This window comes from Equus asinus, chromosome 12 (genome assembly GCF_041296235.1).
Source record: "Equus asinus isolate D_3611 breed Donkey chromosome 12, EquAss-T2T_v2, whole genome shotgun sequence".
Lineage (NCBI taxonomy): Eukaryota > Metazoa > Chordata > Mammalia > Perissodactyla > Equidae > Equus > Equus asinus.
Genome location: NC_091801.1, coordinates 4093235 through 4115009, shown reverse-complemented (window position 1 = coordinate 4115009; position 21775 = coordinate 4093235). Strand labels below are relative to the sequence as shown.

General features: G+C 38.6%; 1 protein-coding gene across 20 annotated transcripts in view; it reads left to right on the top strand.

Moving 5' to 3' along the window:
• Positions 1 to 21775, top strand: part of RALYL (RALY RNA binding protein like) — a 654295-nt gene that overhangs the window by 113317 nt on the left and 519203 nt on the right. The window lies entirely within an intron of this gene.

Sequence of the window (21775 nt, the reverse complement as noted above, 5' to 3'; positions counted from 1 at the left end):
TCCTCGGTTTCGTGGAAATTGGCTATTTTAGTCTCTCTTTTATCCTTTCCTTCCTTTCTTTCAGTAATTAAATGTTTATGCCTGTCACCAATCTTTGCATTTTTCCCTCTTAAATCTCATTTTGCTCCATCTTCACCTTGGTCTGTTACCATTATTTCTTTTGTAGGCAACTAAAATAGCTATAAAACATGACCGTAATTCACTATTAGCCCCCTGCAGTGGGATTGGCTGCATGATTTGTAAGGCAATAAGATGCAAGGCTTTTTCTTCAAAAATTATTAAATCTTTAATATGGCGACAGCAGAGCAGTAAACGAAGCATATGGTCTTGTGGAACTGCACAGGCCACATGCCCATGAAACTGGGTCCTGCTTTATAGTTTGTTCTCCTTCCTGTCCCTGAAGAGATATTTCCTGTCGCTTTTAGGATGAGAACCTAGGTCTTATTTGAGCTCAGTGTTACCAGCCGGAATCTCTATCTGCGTCTACAAGGTACCAGCTCTGACTCTTAACTCTGGTCTCCAGCCACAGTAGTTTCTTTCACTGCCCCTCTTATCACGGTGTCACTGGACATTTGCACATGCAGTTCTCTCTGCCTGCCCCTCCTTTCCTGTTTATGTTTTAGCTCATGTCATCCATCACATCCTCTTAAAACCCTCACTGACTTCATAACTGTGACAGACTTCTACCACGTGCTGCTTTCTCTTTTGTAGCAATTGTAACATTTGTAAATAAATTTATTCTCATTTTGCACACTTCTTTAATTTTGTTTTTACCACCGTACTGGCCATTTGGTCAGGAAGATCAAATGTTTTTATTTGTTGATTAAAGCCTTGCTGCCGTGTACAGTGCCCGGCAGAGAGAAGGGTCTGAACACACACTCAGCAGTTGAATGGCAGGATGGCCATGAGGAGACCAGAGGAGGGAACAGGGCAAACCCAGTTTTTGCCCTCACCGTGTTTACAGTAGGTTCCTTGAAGCCAATGCATCAGTTTCATTATCTGTGCTATTTTTGAATTGTTAAAATTAAATCAATGAAAGATGATTTATTAATATTTTCCTCTGTGAAATTCATATAGGTTTTATTTGTGAGGATAGAATGGGCTGCCAACATGTGTTGGCTTTGTTGTGGATAAAATTGTTTTGCCCAGGAACGGCCATTAACAGAGTTAAGTGAATTGAAGTGCTTAGCACACTCTTTGCATTGATGTTCAACCAGCGCTCTTCTCCTAAGTGAATTTGAAATATACGTATGCTTCCCCACGTGGCTGAGTGTCAGCCCTTTATACAATTGCACCATGAGCTGGAACATCATGTTTCAGTGGGTATCTTGCAACAGGTTCATCTCCCTTCTACATTCATAGAATAAGTAGATTGGTTCCACTCTCTTTAAAGTGAAGGTATTGTTGTATTTATTGATCATGCTAAGACTATTTTAAGTCAGCTGGAAAGAATTTCTCAGTATTTTGTCACAATATTGTGTCTTCATGGTGAATATAGACGGTAAGGTTTTTCTAAAAATGTTTGACTTTTCCAAAGGGTCAGATTTTGCCCTTGGTCTGCAGGTGGTTTTAATACATCTATTAGAGAGAATCTAAACTGCATTTAGGTTGTGAATAGCTGACCAAATGCACACCTTCTCTCCTGCTGAGAAGATGGAAGGATTGTTCCTTTGCACTGTCTGTGACAGCAAGGCAGGAGGTGGGCGGTGGTGGGGGGGGTGCTTCCTTAAGTTCTTCTTAAGGTTGTTGCAGATGCCAGTGGACATGCTCAAAAGTGCTTTGCTGGCCATCTTTTTAACTTCCCGTTCCTTTAATCATAGCCAGGAGACAGGTCTTATAGGGAGTTTCGATATTTTCCAAATGTAAGTAAAGCTTTTATTAACGTTTTTTGAGTCATTGGTGTGTAGAAAAAGCTTAGAGAAGATGAAACTATTTGAGGTGAAGAAACACTTTTTTTTCCCATCCTTTCATCACTTTAAATATATTAGAATGTGTTCCTGCTAAACTTCCAAGGAAAATGTATCTTTTGAACTGTGTTAGTCATAAAAGAATTTTTTTTCAAAGGTATAAATTCTCCAAGGTAATTTGTGAAAATGGAATTCAAACATGTAACTAGTTTTGTTCTCTTTCTTGTTCTGCAATTTATTTTTAAATATATATGTAAAATTCTTGCATTATACTTAAAATACATAAATGGTGTCAGTATACATAAGTCTTTACAGAAAATATTTTTCATTTTAAAACATAAGCTGGGTAAATGCTTTCTCAACTTTCGAATTCCAACATTTATAGTTGAAATTCCAACTTTCTGTAGAAGTATTGATTTTATAGGAAAGCACACACATCTATCAAAGTCAGAATAATGATATCAGATTCGGATTTACTATATTTTGCTTAGGTTCTTCATGAAATGCATAATACTGACTGTTGATTTGTGTTACCTAGTCTAGAGTAATACGAAATATAGGTGGATGCATGATAGCATTCTAAGCCCCGTTTTCCTTATGCATTCCCTTTGCTATTCCGCTCCCCCCTCTCTGTCTCTCTCTGTCTCTCTCTCTCTCTGTGTACCATATATACCTGCACATGCGTGTGTATATATGGTATATGTGTATGTGTGTATATATGTGTGTATATGTGCACGCATACATGTGTATACACACACACAAAATATCTGTCCCACTCTCAATTTATTTCACTATAATAAAGTTGAACTCCATAAGTAATTATAAATTTCTATATATATATGTATATATATATATAACTTGTGTGTTGGCTACATAACAATTAAATGCAAATACAAAATATATAGAACTTAATTTATATTTGTAGTTGCTTTTCAAGTTGAAATGGAGTCGTTCATTCATTCAGCAAATAGTTACTTAATATCTGCTATATATGGGAACACAATGACTCAGTTCTCAAGTGTAGGTATCAAGGCTTCTTTTCTCCCAATGCCTTCCTGTGTGCTCCATTTTTTTGTTTGACTTTAATGAGCTGGAGTTAGAAAGCTAAAACATGATTTTATATTCTTCATGGTTCCAGCTAAGACTGTTAGGAAACTTGTCTTTCTTTTTACAATACCTCTGATTATTGGCTAACTTAAGAACTTCCGGGAATAAAAGAAAAACTGGTGCCCTGGAGTTTGTCCTGAAAATAATTCTTACATGGGGCCGGCCCGGTGGCGCAGTGGTTAAGTTCGCATGTTCCGCTTCTCGGCGGCCCGGGGTTCGCTGGTTCGGATCCCGGGTGCGGACATGGCACTGCTTAGCAGCCATGCTGTGGTAGGCATCCCACATATAAACTAGAGGAAGATGGGCACGGATGTTAGCTCAGAGCCAGGCTTCCTCAGCAAAAAGAGGAGGACTGGCAGTAGTTAGCTGAGGGCTAATCTTCCTCCAAAAAAAAAAAAAAAACCAAAAAAAATAATTCTTACATAGACTTGATGACCCACCATGGCACTATTCTTTAGTTTCTTTTCATTTTTTGAGATGTCTCAAAATATTTAAATTTCCTAATGAAATGTCGTTAGTTAAAGAAGACTGTCATTTGTGTGGTGATGAAAAGTTTTTCTTGGTGTAGTAATAGAGGCACACCCAAGATTGGCCTTCCTGGGGCAGAAGCCACTGGAGCCATAAACTGCTTAAGGAGCACTGAAATGGTGATTTTCAGGAATTGCTGGAGGCCGTAGACTAGAGGGATTGTGAAAAACTTCTGATGGGTACAGTCTTAGGGCGTATCCCCGTATTTTTGTGGGTGTATCTCCCGAGGAACTGAGAAAGCCTCTCATGGTTCTGGAAGGGAGAGAGGAAGGGTAATCATCGTGAAATACCCACGGAGCATTTTCCATCACATAGACCTGCTCGCCAGGGCGAAGAACTTAATAGGGCCTTGTCCCAACGAGAAGGGGATTCCTTCCACCACAGTCTCTCTAGACTTCCTGTGTGACCTGGGGTGGTGAGGGGGACGAAGACCCCCTTGCAAAGGTCACAGTCTGGGGACATAGGGCCACTAAAAGACTGAGACTCAGTCATAAGATTATAGAACTCGTCTTCTCCGCACCTTACCCCCATGCCAACAGCGCTCTAGTATAGTAACATATACTATATATATATATATATATATAGTATATGTTACTATATATACTACTAATTTATACTATATATTTATTACTATGTAGTCTTTATAGCTGAAATAGCTTCGAGATACAGACTTAGATGGAAAGAAATGGAAGAAGATATGCCATTCTCAAAAGAAAGCTATTTGAATTTCAGGCAAAGCGGACATTGGAACAAAGAAAATTATCAGGTAAAGAGAGTGCAAAGTTCAGTAATTTGTAAGGGACAGAGCCAAGATTCAAAGCCAGAGACCCTACTTTAACCAAGACATGACCTTGTTGATACTGTAAATATGGTGTTAAGGCTGCCTTCTGTGAAGCTGAGCTGGGTGGCTCCAATCTGGAATGGATTTATTCATCAGTAAGTGTTGTACAGGGTGACCAATGCCTAATAATGTATTCCGTTTTGTGCCAGATCTTTCCCTAATTGGTCCAGCCTCCCTGACTCCAGCCACCCCTCTTGGTTCTCAGATCTTCCTCCTCTTTGCTATAAATCTTGTTTTCCTCTGCAGATCCATTTAGCGCTGCAGGGATGCTGTCATTCCAGTACCCCACATCCATCACTTCATATGATCTGAAGTTGTGAAAAGGCTGTTACAATAAGGTTGGTGACTTTGCAGATAGAAGGTACAAGTATCAACTATTCTTAGGCAGTGAGACCAGGACTGGGGTAGAAGCTAGATAAGGGAGATGGTTAAAATAAGAAAGCCTTTTCTCCCTCTAAATTGTGACAGAATATTCCTCAAAACAAAGATGTGCTGCAGTACATTGTGTGATCCTCGAGGGCAAGGTCCATAACTTACTTATCTGTTTCCTCCAACTTAGGATTTTGTAAGTAAAAGTTGTTTTAATAAATGTCCGATGAGTTACAATCCTTCATAATCATTTAAAATAGTAAAACATGCCTCAAGTTTTATGAAAAGCTCATAAATATCTGATAAATATATTGCATACAAAATTAAATATATTTTAACAAAGGAATACACTATGTTATTCATATAACACATAAATAATATAACTATTGTATCATAAATTTGGCCTAAATCTAAAAAGCTAGCTATAAAAAGCATTTCCATTTTCTTGTTCCTTTAAATTTCAAAGAGTTTTTTGGAAGGTTTTAGATGACCTTGGTTTCTGAAAAGGGCTGTCCTTGGCACTTTGAATAGTGCTTTCCTTTGATCTCAATCCATGTCTCTTAACAAACAAAAAGTCATTCTATTTCTTGACCTAGAGTTGAGCTATTTAAAAAAACAAAGTCTGTTTTCCTCTTTGCAATTCAATGCGCAGTGTTAAATTGGTAAACCAGCACATTACTACTACTGATGCTGGAAATGTAGTTCTTAATTAAATATCTTCAAATAAACCAAATGAGGAAAAGCATAGACGGCCTGTATGACCACACATACTAAATCTCAGGGACTTAGCATGAAAAGAAGTTTCTCTTCTATTCTGATTTTCATCATTCATCATCAAACAAGTGTTTCGTCAGTTAACATTTTAAACCTGCCATCTTAGAACAATATGACTCAGTGCAGCAATTATTCTGCTAATCACAGGGTTGGAATACTAGAACGTGTTAAAAGAGATTGGAGTGTCACTACAGCAGTTATGCAATCATCTTTTCAAATATTTTCTTTCCGAGTCTCTTGTGTTACATAGTTGGATCATGTAATATAGTTAATAGCATATTTGAGACAGTAGAGCTGTGCTGCTGTGAATTGTGAAGTATGCGTCTGTGTGTGTTTATGATAGCAGGTGGATTGTGAATGACGATACTTTATCTAATAAACAAACATTTTAATAAATTTAAAGATCTGTTTCACTAATTGATTTAAGATGGGCAGATTGGTGATTTGAGCTATTCAACTAAGTAGACTGGTTATTTGACTATTGAATGTCTTGGTTACTTTACTATGGAGCCAATCAAATGTTTTAATGTCATATAGGGCTAATTCTCCTTGCCTCCCCTCTCTTTCCTTCCCTCCTTCCTTCCTTCTTATGACTGTGGATAACATTATTCACAGTTTGTACTTCAAACAAGATGGCCTTTGAGTGGCAGTGGGGTTTAGAGCCATTTACTGGTGATCTTTCTTAACCATTCCACGATTCCGTGATTTCCTCATTTAGAGCCAACGTCATCGAGTTCTCTTGAAGAGTGCCTGAAACAAGTTAAAAATCTCTATATGTTGAGAATCTGTGCAGTGGAATTTCATCACAAGGATTGCATTCCTTTTGGAATCTTTCAAGTCCCTGTTTATATTTTTTTTTCAGTAAATAATTGCTTTTCAGTAAACATTTTACTTCAGAAAAGTAATTTTTGGTTACTGGTATGACGCCTTTGTTTTCACATGATTTAGTATTACTATTATAGGACTATCACTGCTTGTCTAGGTCCTACTCCAGAGATCAGCGAAGGGAAACTTCGGCAAGATTTCTCACTTGGAGAAACCAGTTGTCGCCGCTTTCCTTCCTAACTGAATTCTGAAGATGTTAAGTTCCCAATTCTGTCACTGACATGTGCCTCCTACATAACCTGTAATGATGTGCTTTCGTCAGGAAATGTTCCTAAATGTTTCATGCAAAGGCACTTTTCGCCCTTTACCTCCTGCACTCTTACTTCCTCTGGAACTCTTGATTCTGTGAAGCTTGGATGGAACTGTGTATACATACTTCCTCTGTGCCCACATTTGTAATAACCTTTCTCATTGCCGCATAAGGATTGCTGTACCAGTGGGAAAGGAACGCCATTTCCCTTTTTATTTCTTATGTCCACATTTCTGTGGAACTTTACGGTGGAGCTCACCAACTGCACTTTTATAGATTCACTGTTACGGGGAGAGAGCGCCTCATGTCTCACTCTCCAATACTACCTTCATTATTTCGTTATCATCAAACAAGGATTTAATCACCAGATGATTCTCCTATATTACATTCTTGCTGTCCTAGTCAATTTCATTTACTGAATTTTATATTTCCCCTTTCCTGGATAAATTCAGTAATTACACTGCTCTCCTGTCAGCCTCTGCAGTGACTACAAAGTCTCTCTTCATAACTGATGGAATAGCCTAAACCATCCTCAGCCTCTCCAGCTTTTGACATTCCTTCATTTCAGCCACCAGTGGCAATGCTGCGTCGTGAAAAGTGTCGTCACTCAGAAGTACTCCACCTTCAAGTTGATAGTCTCAAAGATATACAGTGACCATTGTATATCTCTTCACTTTCTTGACAACTAGCACACACTGAACTGACAGTTGACAAATGTAAACCTGAATTGAAGCATCTTGCATATTCTTTTTCCTTTATCCACCTCTGTTCCTATGCTGGAGGGAAAGATTCTTTGTTTCCGTACTGCACAGTTAGTATCCCAACGGGGCTCGCCTCTTGGCTTTCACAAGTTCTCCTTGGCTAACACCATTCTTCTATATGGGTAGCAAGTTACTTTTGGTCTGTGTCTCTTGGGGAAAAATACAAAGAATAAAAACATTTGTGCCACTTATTTATTTAAAAACAATAAGTAATTAACAGTTATTACAGACTCCTAAATTTATTTCATGTTAACAATTTAATATACATATACGATTGCATACACTTTAGTGCCATATATGTGTATGTATACACATATAGTGCCGTATGTATATGATTGTGTAAATTACGGTGCCTGGCTGCAATGAAGTTCTGTTTCTTTATGACTCTAATTTTTATACTATTTTAGACAACATGTCTCTTCTGGTCCATTATAAACTGTATCAGTTTCTAGCCCTTCTGATGGCTTCTCTACTAATGGCCACTAATTGTCCTAATGGCTGTTCACTCCTTTAGGGAGATAAAATTAGAGTGTTTTCTCTTTGCGCTTAGCTAATTGTTTAACATTTTCTAATTGAAATAATGTCTACAATAGGTAGAGAGTTGAAAATTTTGTTTCTTAGGGGCCAGCCCAGTGGTGTAGTGGTGAAGTTCGTGCACTCTGATTGGTGGCCTGGGGTTTGCAGGTTCAGATCCCAGGCAGGGACCTAGCACTGTTCATCCAACCATGCTGTGGTGGCATCTCACATAAAATAGAGGAAGATCAGCACAGGTGTTAGCTCAGCGACAATCTTCCTCAACCAAAAAGAGAAAGATTGGCAACAGATGTTAGCTCAGGGCCAATCTTCCTCACAAAAGAAAGAAAAGAAAAGAAAAGAAAATTTTGTTTCCTTAGTTTATGCCTTAAACATTTAGCTATTTTTATTTTAAAATAATATCATATTAGCAAGGAATGTTTTAAAATAATATACCAGCTCAATAAATAATTTCATGTTTCTGTAGTAACATTTTAAGATCAAAACATTGACATTAAGTATATATTAATTATTATTTTATTAATATATTCATTAATTATTAATATATTAATAATCTATATTATATATAGATTATAGTAAGTTAATTTTATATAACTAAGGTAAATTTAATTATATATGACAGATACCAAAATGAGAGATGTTTAAAAGTGTTTTTTTTCATAGAAAAATCTATGTCCTTTCCCTTTAAGGGTACGACCCAGAATTTGCTTACATTCCACTGTCCAATGCTGATCCCCTCTGGCAGAACTTACTTGCAGGAGAGGCTTTAAATATAGTTATTTTTCTAGGCAGCCATGAGCTTGGCTTAAAATAGAGATTCTACTACTAAGGAATAAAGTGTTAGTGGATATTGAGAGACAACTAGCCGTCTCTGCGTCCTATGTTAATAAGAATTCTCCAGTCATATTTCCACAGAAAAACTTAGTTGAGCTCCCACCATATGCTAGATCCAGAGGATTTAAAAATGAATGGAGAATCTTTACCCTAAAAACTATAAGAAGTAGTTGTGATAGGGAGCAGTAAAGCATAGGATGACAGTGCAATGTAAGCTCAGGAAGGGGGGTGATTATCTCAGTTTGGGGTGAAGAGAGGATTGAGAAACACTTCAGAGACGCTTGGGAATTGGTAAATGAATTTTGATTTATTTTAGAATTTTCCAGGTGAATAATGGGCTAAGCCATGAGTGAAGGTAGTGAAGGTTAACGGAATATGCCACCTCAAAATATGCCACTTTGGTCTATTGATTATTTTGAGCTGTAGACACTGGAAACACAGCAAATGCAGGTAGAGGTTTTCTCTGAACTCTCTTTATCTGCCCACAGAGATGTCCTCCGAAAGGAACTCTCTTATCCCCAGTCTCCTCCTGGCAGGTTTCATCAACCAGGAGAGATGAACTCTTATCACAGGAGCAAAGACTAGAAGTCCACACCACACCCTGACAAACTTCCTCACCATCACACCTCCCATGGATTCTTCTGAGAGCCCATTCACCTCTCCTAAAAGTCATTTACTGTTCCCTAAGAGGCCTACGTGCCCCCTTCCCTATTAAGATAATATTTAATCCTGAAGTCTAAGCCACCTCAGGGAGTCACTCGTTTTTTCCTCAGTACCTCTCTTGTATACATGAGATATACATATTAATAAAACTTCTGTTTTTCTCTTGTTGCTCTGTCTTTTATTACAGGAGTCTTAGCCAAGAACTCAGAAGCGTAATGGGAAAAGAGTTTTTCTTCTCCTACAGGAGTGAGATGTACTGTGAACATGAGCTGTGTCATGACACGGCACAATATAGAGAACAGGAATAAGTTGAACATGGCAGTAGGTAGAGAGTTTGTAGAGGGAATGTTGGTAGGAGATGAGCCTCCAGAGGTATTTTGTGGTGTGATGTGAAGGGCCATGGAAGTTTGAATTTCATCGTATACATCAGGGGTCCACAAATAGGGGTCCCATGGGCCAAATCCTGCTACCACCAGTTTTTGTAAGCAAAGTTTTATTGGAACCAGTTGCACCCACTTGTTTATTTTAAGGATCTGTGGCTGCCTTCCTGCTACAATGGCAGAGTTGAGTAGTTCTGACAGATATAGGGAGATACACAAAGCCTAAAATATTTTCTAGCTGGCCTTTCACAGAAAAAGGATTGCCAACTCCCCGGACGTAGACAGTGATTTCTCTTTGGAGATTTTAAAGCAGTAGAAACCTAAAAGAGTTAATGGGAGCTCTTTTAAGAGAGTGTGGAATAACAACGTACTTATTTTGGATACCTTGATAAAATATTTTTTGTTTTGCTTCGTTTTTGTTTTATTGTTAATATAGACTGTGCTTAGAGGTTAAAATACAAAAGAATCAGAAGAGCAGGCACTATAAATAGTTTGTGTACTGCCACTGGGGAAAGTAATTCAGAAAGGATTAAAAGAGTTTGCCAAAAAGCTATTAGAGTTTGCTTAAGAAGGACCAAAACTTTTATATTTAAAGGATGGGTGGCCTTTGGTTGCTATTTTAATTAGTACTTGAGTTAGTCTTTCGTTTAGAACTTTGTCAGTAACATTAATTATTGGGAACCGTCTTGGCTGTGTGCATTGTCGCACCAGCACCGTAGGAGCTGTTGTGTAGAGCAGTTCTGTCCATGACAAATACTGAACAACTGCAGAGGACATCTGGGTGAGTCCTCCCTCTCTAGACCTAGAAATCTATCAGTTTTCAGAATGACTTCTTTCAAAACCAAGTCACGCCAGGTTTTCTTGAACTTGAAGCTTTTTAAGAGCTCTTCATGAAGTTGTCATAAGGTATTAAAGCACAATAAGCATCATTCATTGAGTCTACATTAATCTGACAGACGTTGTATTTCATATAATTACTGCCTACTGCGTCACCTTTGTCCTCTGTGAGCTTTAATTTCACATGTCAACAACAATCACTTTGGAGTGTGATGTTTGCAGATAACAAAAGTTTTGCCTTGGAGAATGTGTACTTGAAAGGCGATGCCTTAATCCACGATCTCTTGCACTTTTGTTTGCTTTGTATATTACCACATTCTTTCATAGAGTTTTAAGGTTTAGTGTCACTTGTATAATTTTTTCCGTTCCATTGTTCTAAATGAAAGTGTTTTCTCTTTTATTAGTGCTGTATAAATCACTGTGACCTGTTATTAAATAAGCAGATTCTGTTAGAACTCCTGGATTCCCCTCAATAATTTGACTTCCCATCAATTCCTTGAATTTTAAATGACAGGCATGCTATAGAACTACCTTTGGTTTTGCATAGGGAGAGTGTGGAGTAATATGGTGCCTTGAGATGAAGCCATGAGTCTTTCTGTTTTCAGTGAAACTCTGCGGTATTGGAAAACATACTGGACAAATCCCTTCAAGACTTATTTTAAAAGCACTATTTCATAGTTAAAACATAAAAAAAACTGGTAAATAAAAAAAGTATATTACCATGAGCGTGTAAAGAACTCATAAAAGTCATAAATAAAAAACTCATATCTCAATAAAAATTAAACAAAAATGTGGGCATTCAATCAACAATGTTGATACAAATGGCTGATAAATATGTGAAGAGATACGTAACCTCGCTAGAAAAAAAGAAAGGCAAATTAAAAGCATAATAAAATACTGATTTTCTACTTATCTGACTATAAATGTGAATAAAATTATTACATAAAAATGTAATAAAAATTAGCTCTAGTGGTAGCTAGAGTCCATGAAAACATAAACACTCTCGTCTACTGTTCACAAGAGTAGAGTTTTTAGTCTTTCTAGAAGAGAATTTGGTTATACGTACTACATTTTAAGTGTTATGCTATTTATGTACACATTTTAGTAATTTCATAAGAATTTATGCTAAGGAAATAGTTGAACAAGGGCATAAGGATGTGTGCATAAGAACTATTCATGACAGCGTTGATAGAAATAATCCATAACTAATCTATAATTCAAAATTGGGGTGAGTTTATTATGAGCCAGATCTGAGGACTAGCCGGGGACCTTCCTTCCCCGAGGGAGGAAGGGCACCAAAGAAGTGGGGTGTACAGAGTGGTTATATACCGTCAAAGAGCATGAATCATATATGATTGGAATGTCCCTTTTACAACAGTCACGCGATTGCCTAGCCAGCACAGTGATTCACACAGCAGGTGGCTGGTGTGCTGTCTTGAGCTGGGTGGTGACAGGGTGAGCGCAGCAATCAATCCCTAGCCTAGGCAGAGATGCTTATCCTTAAGGAAATACCAGTGTGGGGAAAGCTGCATCTTTATCTTAAGCCTATTTGTTTTTGTCTTTGGGACATAGTAAATGCTTAAAGCAGATGTAGAAGGCATGGTCAACGGCCACATTAGGCCCTGCTGGAAAAGTAAAGTCAGGCCGAATTAGGTTTACACCAAATGGCTTCCTCATATACTCCAATACATGCTATTGCTTGCCATTTATTTATCAACAGTATTGTTGGTACTGAGAATAAACTAGAAATAACAAAAGTTATCATCCATTGGGAATTGGCAAAATACTGTATGGTGCATTCATCAAATGGATATTGTTCAGCTGCTATAGTATAAATGACCAGTAAAAGTAATAGTTCCTTTCTTTTCCAAATGCTCTTCGTTTTGCTTTCTTCACAGCATACCTGCATTTGCCCCTAAGCCTCTGGATTTTGCCTCTCTTTGAAGGCTCATCCTCTCCTAACTAGCAGTTAAATTTTGGATTTCTCAAAGTTCTACCCAAGACTGACTTCCCTTCTCATACTCTCTCCCTCAATCATATTTTTTTCAAACCATGATGGTGACCCAGTCATGGATCGTGAAATCAGTACAATGCGTAGTAACCAATATTGCAGACGTTTATGGCAAGAGAAATAGCATGGCATTTCACCTGAAATGGTGAAATGGTGGCATGTTTGAGGAGTTTCATGAAGTTCTATAAAACTAAAGCATTGTGTTCATTTGGACAATATCTAGGACTTGAGTCTGGTGAGAAAGCCATAGAAGGCATTGTATGCTGTGCAAGATTGATAGTATTTTATCTTGAGAGGGATGAAGAGACATCGCTATTTTAAGCTGGATTTTATTGAGGAATTTAATATACTTTCTCTCTTTATAAACAGGAAGAACTGTGCATATTTATTCCATTTGCTGAAAGGGCGCATAAGACATTCTGACATATCCTGATGCCTAGGATGATATCTATGCATCCTCGCTAAAACAGCTCCGCAGAAACTGAGCTAATATCAATAGTCTTTGACGACCTCTTTGAGCAACTGGTCACTATAATATTCATCACTGTACTTTCAGGGTTGTTGCATTTACAACAATTATCTATGATCTTTGCTATTAAAGCAGTAGCCCACAGCATGTGTGTCTGAGTCACAGAAAAAAGAGTGCTCATCTTACCCTGTGCGGTTATGATATGTGTAACTCTGGAGCCACAGCATCAAATTACCATAATAATCCTCATGTTGTTTGGATGCAATGAAACCCAAGGTTACCTTTTAAGGTAGCTGCTGTTTTGGACTGGTTATAGGATTCTGTGAAGTTGGACTCCACATCTTTCTTGAAGCCGTCTTCAAAAATCCCATGAAAGCTTGTTCTTCATTGTGCATCCTGAAGCTCTGGTCAGTGCTGTGCTTGTTTGTTGCCAGAGTCCACAACAGGGATAAAGCCAGGCTTTCTGAATAAGAAAGACTTACCTGAAAAGCCTATGCAAAGTACTTTTCTCCCAGAATGTTTGTCATAGAAGTGAATTTAGCTATGACTAAGCAGTGCAGAAAGAGAGTTGGTCTGTTTATCATTGTCTTATTTTCTCATATCATTGACAATGTTTGAATAAATTCCAAAATGTAATACATGTGTCCTGACTTATTAAGCACAATATTCTCTAGTCAAACATATAGCTTCCACCTTTTCTTGATGATGAGTCACCATTATAGTTTTGCAAATCATAATAATTCCTTAAATTTATGTAATGCATCATAGTAAATAGATATATGTTCTATTATTTGAATCATGTGAAATTACATGTTTATGCTATGAAATTCTTAAAATAGTTGAAGCTATTTAAAACCCCATCCTCTGGAATTTTGGGCTTCTTGAATCTGCTTTTTATAGGTTTTCTACCTTCCATGTCTTAGGGGATTTTAACTTTCTCTTAGTGCTGTAGGCAATGTGGCTTTCTCAAATAATACCTTCTTTGTAAGAAAAAGGCGATGACGTGTGTGTGTAACACAGAAGGGCATTTTGTTAAATGTCAGTATGCAGTGTCATTTCACTTGGTTTTTTTGAGCCTTGTGGGGCTGGTTGCCTATCACATACCTTTTTTCTTCTCGAGGAAGTACAGAAGACGCATGGGAAGAGTGAGTTCTGCAGCTTGAGAGAGGGAAATGAAAGGATTCTACAAGGTTTGATCCAGTAGCCATCATTTTATATGTACATACATAGTCTGATTCAAAAGAAAAGACAGAAGACAAAGGAGAAGGAAAAGATACTCAGGAGCGTGAGAAATGGAAATAACAGGATTATACATGGTTTGATCCTATAAAAAAAAGTGAAAGAAATATGAAACCAGTTGCCAGACAATCAGTGAAGGGACAAGCTAATAAAGAGCAATCTTAACTCTATGTATATTTAGTGAAGACCATTGATCATAATATTTCAGTTTTTAAGGATTTCCCCTTTTAAGTGTCTCCAAGTTTATTATTTTTAAACTCTCACCTATTTCCCTGTCATTACTGGCTGCTAGTGTCTGTCTTCCTAGTGACCTTTAAAGGACGATCTAAGAGCCCAGAAAGACTCTAATGGAAGGATGCCCAGATAATGGCAGCAAAGATGAGTCCCCGGAGGCCGTTCTTTGGATTCAGAGAAGAGGAGCTGGGGGGGGAGGAGGGGTGACCTGGAAACTAAACTAAGATCCAGAAGCGAACCCAGAGAATTAGATCTTACAGAAGGTCCCTGGGTGATTTCCCTAAAAATATGTCAGCGGGCCTGTTATCTCACACCACTTAGGCATAAAAGCAGACCGTACTGTAGTCCCTTCCTAAAGTAAGGAGCGAGATTTCCAGAAGGGGAGAGGAAAACAGTTATCCTTAAATATGTGATGGAATAGTAATCATAGCTACTTTAGACTCCATTTACGTATGGTTAATTGTATGCTACTTATTTTTTTGTTTTTGCTTTTTAAAATTGTTTTCCCTGCCAGGAGAATGATCTCAAGCCTAACTTTCAGTGAACACTTTTTAAAAAATTATTGTGGTACGAACACTTCACATGAGATCTAGCCTCTCAACAGATTTTAAGTGTACAATGCCTTATTGTTGACTCAAGGTACAGTGTTTTCCAGCAGATCTCTGGAGCGTATTTATCTCACCTTACTGAAACTTTATGCCAGCGATTAAGAACTCCCCATTTCCCTTTCCCTCTGAATTTACACTTTAAATAACCAATTCCTGGCCTTGCCTTTGTGTGTCAATGTTGGATGTTTAACTATATTGTTTTGATTGTTTGTTTGACCTTTCGTCAATCTCAGTGAGATAACATATGAAAGTGCCCAGTAAAGAACTTGACAGGCCATAGGCGCCCTACTTTAATATTAGTACTCTTCTTGTAAATAAAACACCCTGTGTTAGGCACTATGAAAACTATTAAGATGAATTAAAAACAGAGTCTATCCTTGGAAAGTTCTCTGTCTATTAGGGAAAAACAATACGTACATGTTAATATAGTCATGCACTGCATAATGACATTCCGGTCAACAACAGACAGCATAGACAACAGCAGTCCCATAAAATTAGTACCCTATAGCCTAAGTGTGTAGTAGGCTATACCATCTGTGTTTGTGTAAGTCACTCTATGGATGTTCACACAGTGACAAAATTGCCTAACAATGCATTTCTCAGAATGTATCCCCATTGCTGAAATGTATTCAGCGATGCGTGACTGTAAGAGCTAAAATAGAAAAATATTAGGAGGGACCCAGATAAAGTCTTTCGACTTTGAAATGACCACTGATTGTCTACCCCCATTTCCCTAATAATAATTCATGAAGGTTTTCCTTATCTTCCTTATCTGGCTGGGTCAACAGTGGGTACCTCCTTAATATTGTGGGTCAGTCTAAAAAGCTTGCAGACCCTCTTTTGTTGCCAGAAAAGTTTCTGACATACTCCGGCTTGCGTCACATGAGCTTTGCTTTCTAGAGTTGAGTCAAGCAGCTTATGTGGGACTTGGAGGTCTCTGGAAAAGTCAATGGTTGCATGCTTTCAGATGCAGAGAATCCCCCAGAGTATACATGTCAATAGGAAACGTTTTTTTTTTTTAGAATTTGGCCAGAGATGCTAGTCTAAGGCTAGTCTATCTTTTTTAAAAAAATAGATTTTAGCACTTTTAGCTCACCATATTCAACATTTTAAATCATTTATCTTTTTGGTCCTCAGAAAGGACAGTACTAGCCGGTGGGAAGTTGAGTTCTTTGGCCTTGTCTTTATCTACCTCAGTGGAGTTGCTGATGAGCTGGCGGGTACTCACATGGGGGAAATCTCATTTCCTGATTGCACTTGGTTCCTGACAAGCTGAATATACTTTCATTTTGACACCAACATTCCGCCTTTTACATTCCATGCTATTTGCATGGACATCTGGGTACATATGGGCGATCTTTGACTTATTTTCTCCACGCTGTTGCAGAATTAATTATCTCTGCACTGACTCTGGGTACAATGGGAACATTGAGATTTTGAGGAAAGAATTAGATTTTAGACCAGTCCTCTAGAGTTAAAGGCATTAATCACAGTAGCAAATTTCTTTTTAGATTCATATTTAAATAATCTGACACTGATGAATGGTAGCATGTGTGATAAATGTAGAAGAAACTTTTACAGTGTTTTCATGCTGGACGCCAACAGCATAGAATATATTTTAATCAGCTCTTCTCTTCTTTCTACTGTCCTTTAATTGCTACCATCGTCCAGGTAAAACATCTTTTCACTATCGTTTTAATTTTGGTGTAGCTGTCCTCCAGTCTGGTTGATTAGTGGAGTGAGAGGGTTCAGCTTTGATATTTGAGGAACTTAGTAAAAAACAAAACAAATCAAACTCGCTTGTCTTGAGGAAGAAGTTTTCCTTCTTGATTCTTTTCAATGAATTCTTAAAAACAAAACAAAAGCAAAATGTTTATCTGTGTCCAGAAAATGCGGACTTAAGCCCCCTAGTTTCTGACTTGTTAAAATATATTGAGAGTCAGGAACAGATGACATAAAATCAGTCTTAGTCAGGTTAGTGAAGTCACGAGCAAAATAAAAATCAGAAGTGATTACCTTCAGAAGTGGGGTCATATAAAAAGAAAAGTTTACTACCAACGTGACATTGTCTGGATACCTTCAGGCATAACATGTCATTTGGGGAAGGTAAGGGTGGACCCTTAGTTTTGGTAATGAGGTTCTGCCACAGTCACCTGAGGTATCAGTTTGGTGAGTGGGCCTGTGGATTCCCAGATTCTGGTTGGCTCATGAAAAATGTTTTTTGTCTAGCTTTGTATTCCAAAGTCAACCTCCTAGAACTCTGTTTACTACAAGCCAGCATCTGATTGCTCCTGCATATAGCACAGTTGATCTTCATGCTAAATAAAGCATCCTATGAAAATGTCCTATTTCTGGAGCACTCCAAGTACCACTGAGTCCTGTAAACTTCTGTCCTAGTGCTTACCTTTGTTAACCTTACTAGTATGGTCCTCTTTGGTTAGACTCAGAGCGATTTTTTTTTGTTTGTTTTTAAAGAAGAGTCAACAGTTCATTTTCACAAAAGTACAGACTTAGCTTAACAACATAGAAAATATGTTATTTCTTACAAGAAAAGAACATGGGCTCAAAACATAGCTTTTCTACCTCTAATCAAATTTATTCCACTTTTTGAGAAAGCCAAAAGGAACAACATTATTTATAATGTGTTCCAAATTTTTCTTGGCTCTGTTTCTTTGGACAGGAGCCTGTTATGGGCTAAGGAGTTTGAAATCAGTATAGAACTCATCTTACTCGTGTTTTCTTAGAGCCGGCCTCTTAGTTCTACTGCAAAATCCAGTATTACAAATATGTAAAGCTGGCTTGTCCTCTTCAGCCTCGTGCCCTCCCACCGCCTGTGCTGTTCAGCATTTAGTCAGATGGGCCTTGTTTTGAACTCTCACGCTCATTTGTCTCCTCACTCGTGTCTTCGGCTTCATGGCCTCTGTATTTGCTCTTCCCTCTCTCTGAACCGTCATGTCCCAGATGTTTGAATAGCTGCTCCTTCATGTTATTCAGAATTAGGCTCCAATGTACACTTTTTGCCATATGTCCCCCCTTCCCACCATCTAATTGCTTCACTGTGTTTTATTTTTCCATAGCGCTCAGCACAACCGAGACCTCTGCTGTCCAGTGTGGTAGCCACAAGCCACATGTAACTATTTACATTGGAATTTGTTAAAATGAAATGAGGTTAAAAATTTCTTCCTCAGTCAGTCACACAGCCATATTTCAGGTGTAGTGGGCCCCATGTAGCTGGTGGCTACTGTATTGCATAGCACAGATCTGGAACTTCTATTTTGAGTTGTTCCTTTCTCTTTTATTATCTATTTCCTCTCCATATATACCTCTCCCACCCCCCTTTATGCCCCTCTCAACTAGAATATAAACCCCAGGAAACTGAGGTCTTATTTCTCTCCTTCACTGGTGTTTCTCCAAGCCAGGAACAATTTGGCAGACAGTAGATTCTCAGGGTACATTTCCTCAATAAATAAATTCATGAATATTAAAGACCAGAATGAATGGCTTTCAAATGTGCCATTCCAGATTGGTGATCAGCATTAAGAAGGATGTTTCTCAATGTTCAACTGATTTACACATGGAAAAGCTATACTGTAAGCCATCTAGTTTAGTTTAGTTTTGACCTGTTTGTCTTGGATTCGTTGGAAAATAACATTTCCTAAAGAGTTAGATGTACTATGGATGTTTACCTGAGTTTATCTTTAATGTTACACTCACTCAGACAGCATTATAACCACAACCCTCTCCAGGTTAAAATCTTTCCAAAGTATCTTAGTGTTTTGTTGTTGTCATTGTTGTTTGGTTTGGTTTTTAATCTTTTTCTGGTGATAACTGAGGCTGGACGTCTTCTGTTTGTTAGTTATTTGTAATTTCCTCAGATCCAGTTTGGCCTCTTAACTCTTTCCAAAGAATCCTGTGGACCAAGGAAGGAGACTTGTTGTTTTGTTAAGGAAAGCAAGAGCGAAATATTGTTGGTGTTAGGAATTGAATGTTTGTGTCCGCTCACAGTTCATACTTTGAAGCCCTAACCTCCAATGTGATGTTGTTTGGAGATGGGGCCTTTGGAAGGTGATTAGGGGTGGATGAGGTCATGAGGGTGGAGCCCCCGTGATGGAGTTAGCGCCCTTGAAAAGAAGAGACAACAGAGGGCTTGTGTGCCCTTCCCTTGTGCACACAAAGAACAGGGAAGTGAGCACCCAGTGAGATGGTGGCCAACTCCAAGCTGAGAGAAAGGCCTCGGAATGAAGCCTGCCTTACCAGCCACTTGATCTTAGCCTTCTGTCCTCTAGAACTGTGAGAAAATGCGTTTCTGTTCTTTAAGTCACCAGTCGATGGCCTTTTGTTATGGTAGACTGCGCTCTGACTAAAATGTGAGGGAAAGAGAAACACAGAAGGGAGAGGCAGGTCCCCAGGCCCGCCTCCCAATCCTGACCTGATCCTCTTCCTTCCTCCAGGAATGCCTTCCCCATACCTCCCTCCCGAGGGCCAGAGCTGTTGTTGGAGGGTGACACTTCTTCCCTGACAGGCTTTAACCTTGCCTTCATCGTCCTGTCTGGAGAGACTCAACCTGAGAATAGAAAATCTTCAGTCCTAACCTCGATCCTCTTTGGTAGCAGACTGAAGACAAGGAATAGACAATGCTAGCACCCATTTCTCACTTCCTTGTAGCATCTTATTTTGAAATGAATGCAAACTTTAAAAAGATGCAAAAATCACACGAAGAGCTATATACCCTTTACCTAGATCCACCAGTTGTATGCATTTTGTCTCGTTCGCTTTTATCATTCTCTCTCACCAAAATATATATTAATATCAATATTTTTGAGATATTATGATTTTATAATAAACTGAAATGAAATTATAAACATCGTGTTCCTTTACATGTGTATGCTTCAGTATGTATTTCCTAAGAAAAAGGAATTCTTTTACATAATCAGAAAATTGTAAAAAATGATCATGTAATTTAATTATATTAAATTAGGTCTAATTTTTTTTTTCTTTTTGTGGTGAGGAGGATTTGTCCTGAGCTAACAGCTGTTGCCATTCTTCCTCTTTTTGCATGAGGAAGATTGTAACTGAACTAACATCTGTGCCAGTCTTCCTGTATTTTGTATGTGGGATGCCACCACACTGTGGCTTGATGAGTGGTAGGTAGGTCTGCACCCGGGATCGAAACCCATAAACCCCAGGCCGCCAAAGTGGAGCACGTGAACTTAACACTACACCACCGGGCTGGCCCCTAATTTTTTATTTAAAAGTTAGTACTAAATTAAATTATATATAATTAAATAATTATTAATTCTAAAAATCAAGTTTATCATTGTATAACTCTGTTATCTAATCCACAATGTCTATATAAATTTCATCAATTTTCCCTTTAAGGTACCTTGTAGTTATTTTTTTCCCCAAATCTAGGATCCAGTCCAGGATCATGCATTGCTCTTAGTTGTCACACCTCTTTATTGTACCTTAATTTAGAACATTTCCTCTGCTTTTATTTGTCTTTCTTGACCTTGACATTTCTGGCATTATGAAGAGGAAATTCTAAAATATTTGACATTCTGTTCTGTTAGTGTGATCACTAGTCTATTCTCATTTAAAGTCAGAATTCCAAACCTGTCCCAAGTTAAACCCTTTCTTCCTCTTCTTCAGCTGAGGCCTGCTTTGGACCAGATGCCTGTAGTGGGAAAGGGGGACAAGGTCAGATTATTTTCTGCCCCCCCCCTTCTTCTTTACCCTTCAGTCACTGCCTCTTCCTTACCAGACCACCTCTTGATCTTGACTTCCTTAGGGATAGCTGTGGGGAGGGGCAGGGCCCGAGGGAGGAAGGCCACACTTCACTGCTGTTGCTCTTGTGGAGCATATCCATCGCCTTCAGAGATTCCTCACTAGAACTTCTGACTACAACCACCTCTCTCCTCTTGCTGGCCACTTACGATGTATTCTCAGCTTCTGAATGTGATGGATACGTCTTTGTCTTCCCTCCGCCAATGTCTCCTTGCTCCTGGGTAAAGCTGTCTGGGTCCAGCATCCTCCTGCGTGGCCAACATTCATTTGGTCCGTGAGAGACAAGCATCTTCTTGTGTGGGGTCTTTGGAAGCACGCCTGATTTCTTATCTGCCTGCTGATTTTTCCTCTACAGTGAAGCAGATGCTCCCATTAAATTTCTCTTAAAATATTTGGGGCTGTGAGTCTGAAACCTGTTCCCCAAACTCCAAGGGACACACAGCAAGCTTTCTGAGTGTCTCATTGAGTCCTCTCTCACCTGAATGACGGTGAGGAGAAGCAGTCATCTCTCTTTCCTCCCTCAAGGGGATCAGAAGAAAAACCATGGCACTTTGACTACTCCAACGAGAAGAGTGGTTTAATGTTTCTGACCTTTATCTTTTCTAACCTTTTTTAACCTATACCTGAGAAATGAGTATTGGTCTGAGTGTCACAAGACCCAATTTTGCCTGAACATTTCACTTTGGACTGTGGGAGTACATGCCTTGTTTTGTTCTCTGCTAAATCTTTGGAGCTCCTGTCCTCCTAGAGAGAAGAACAA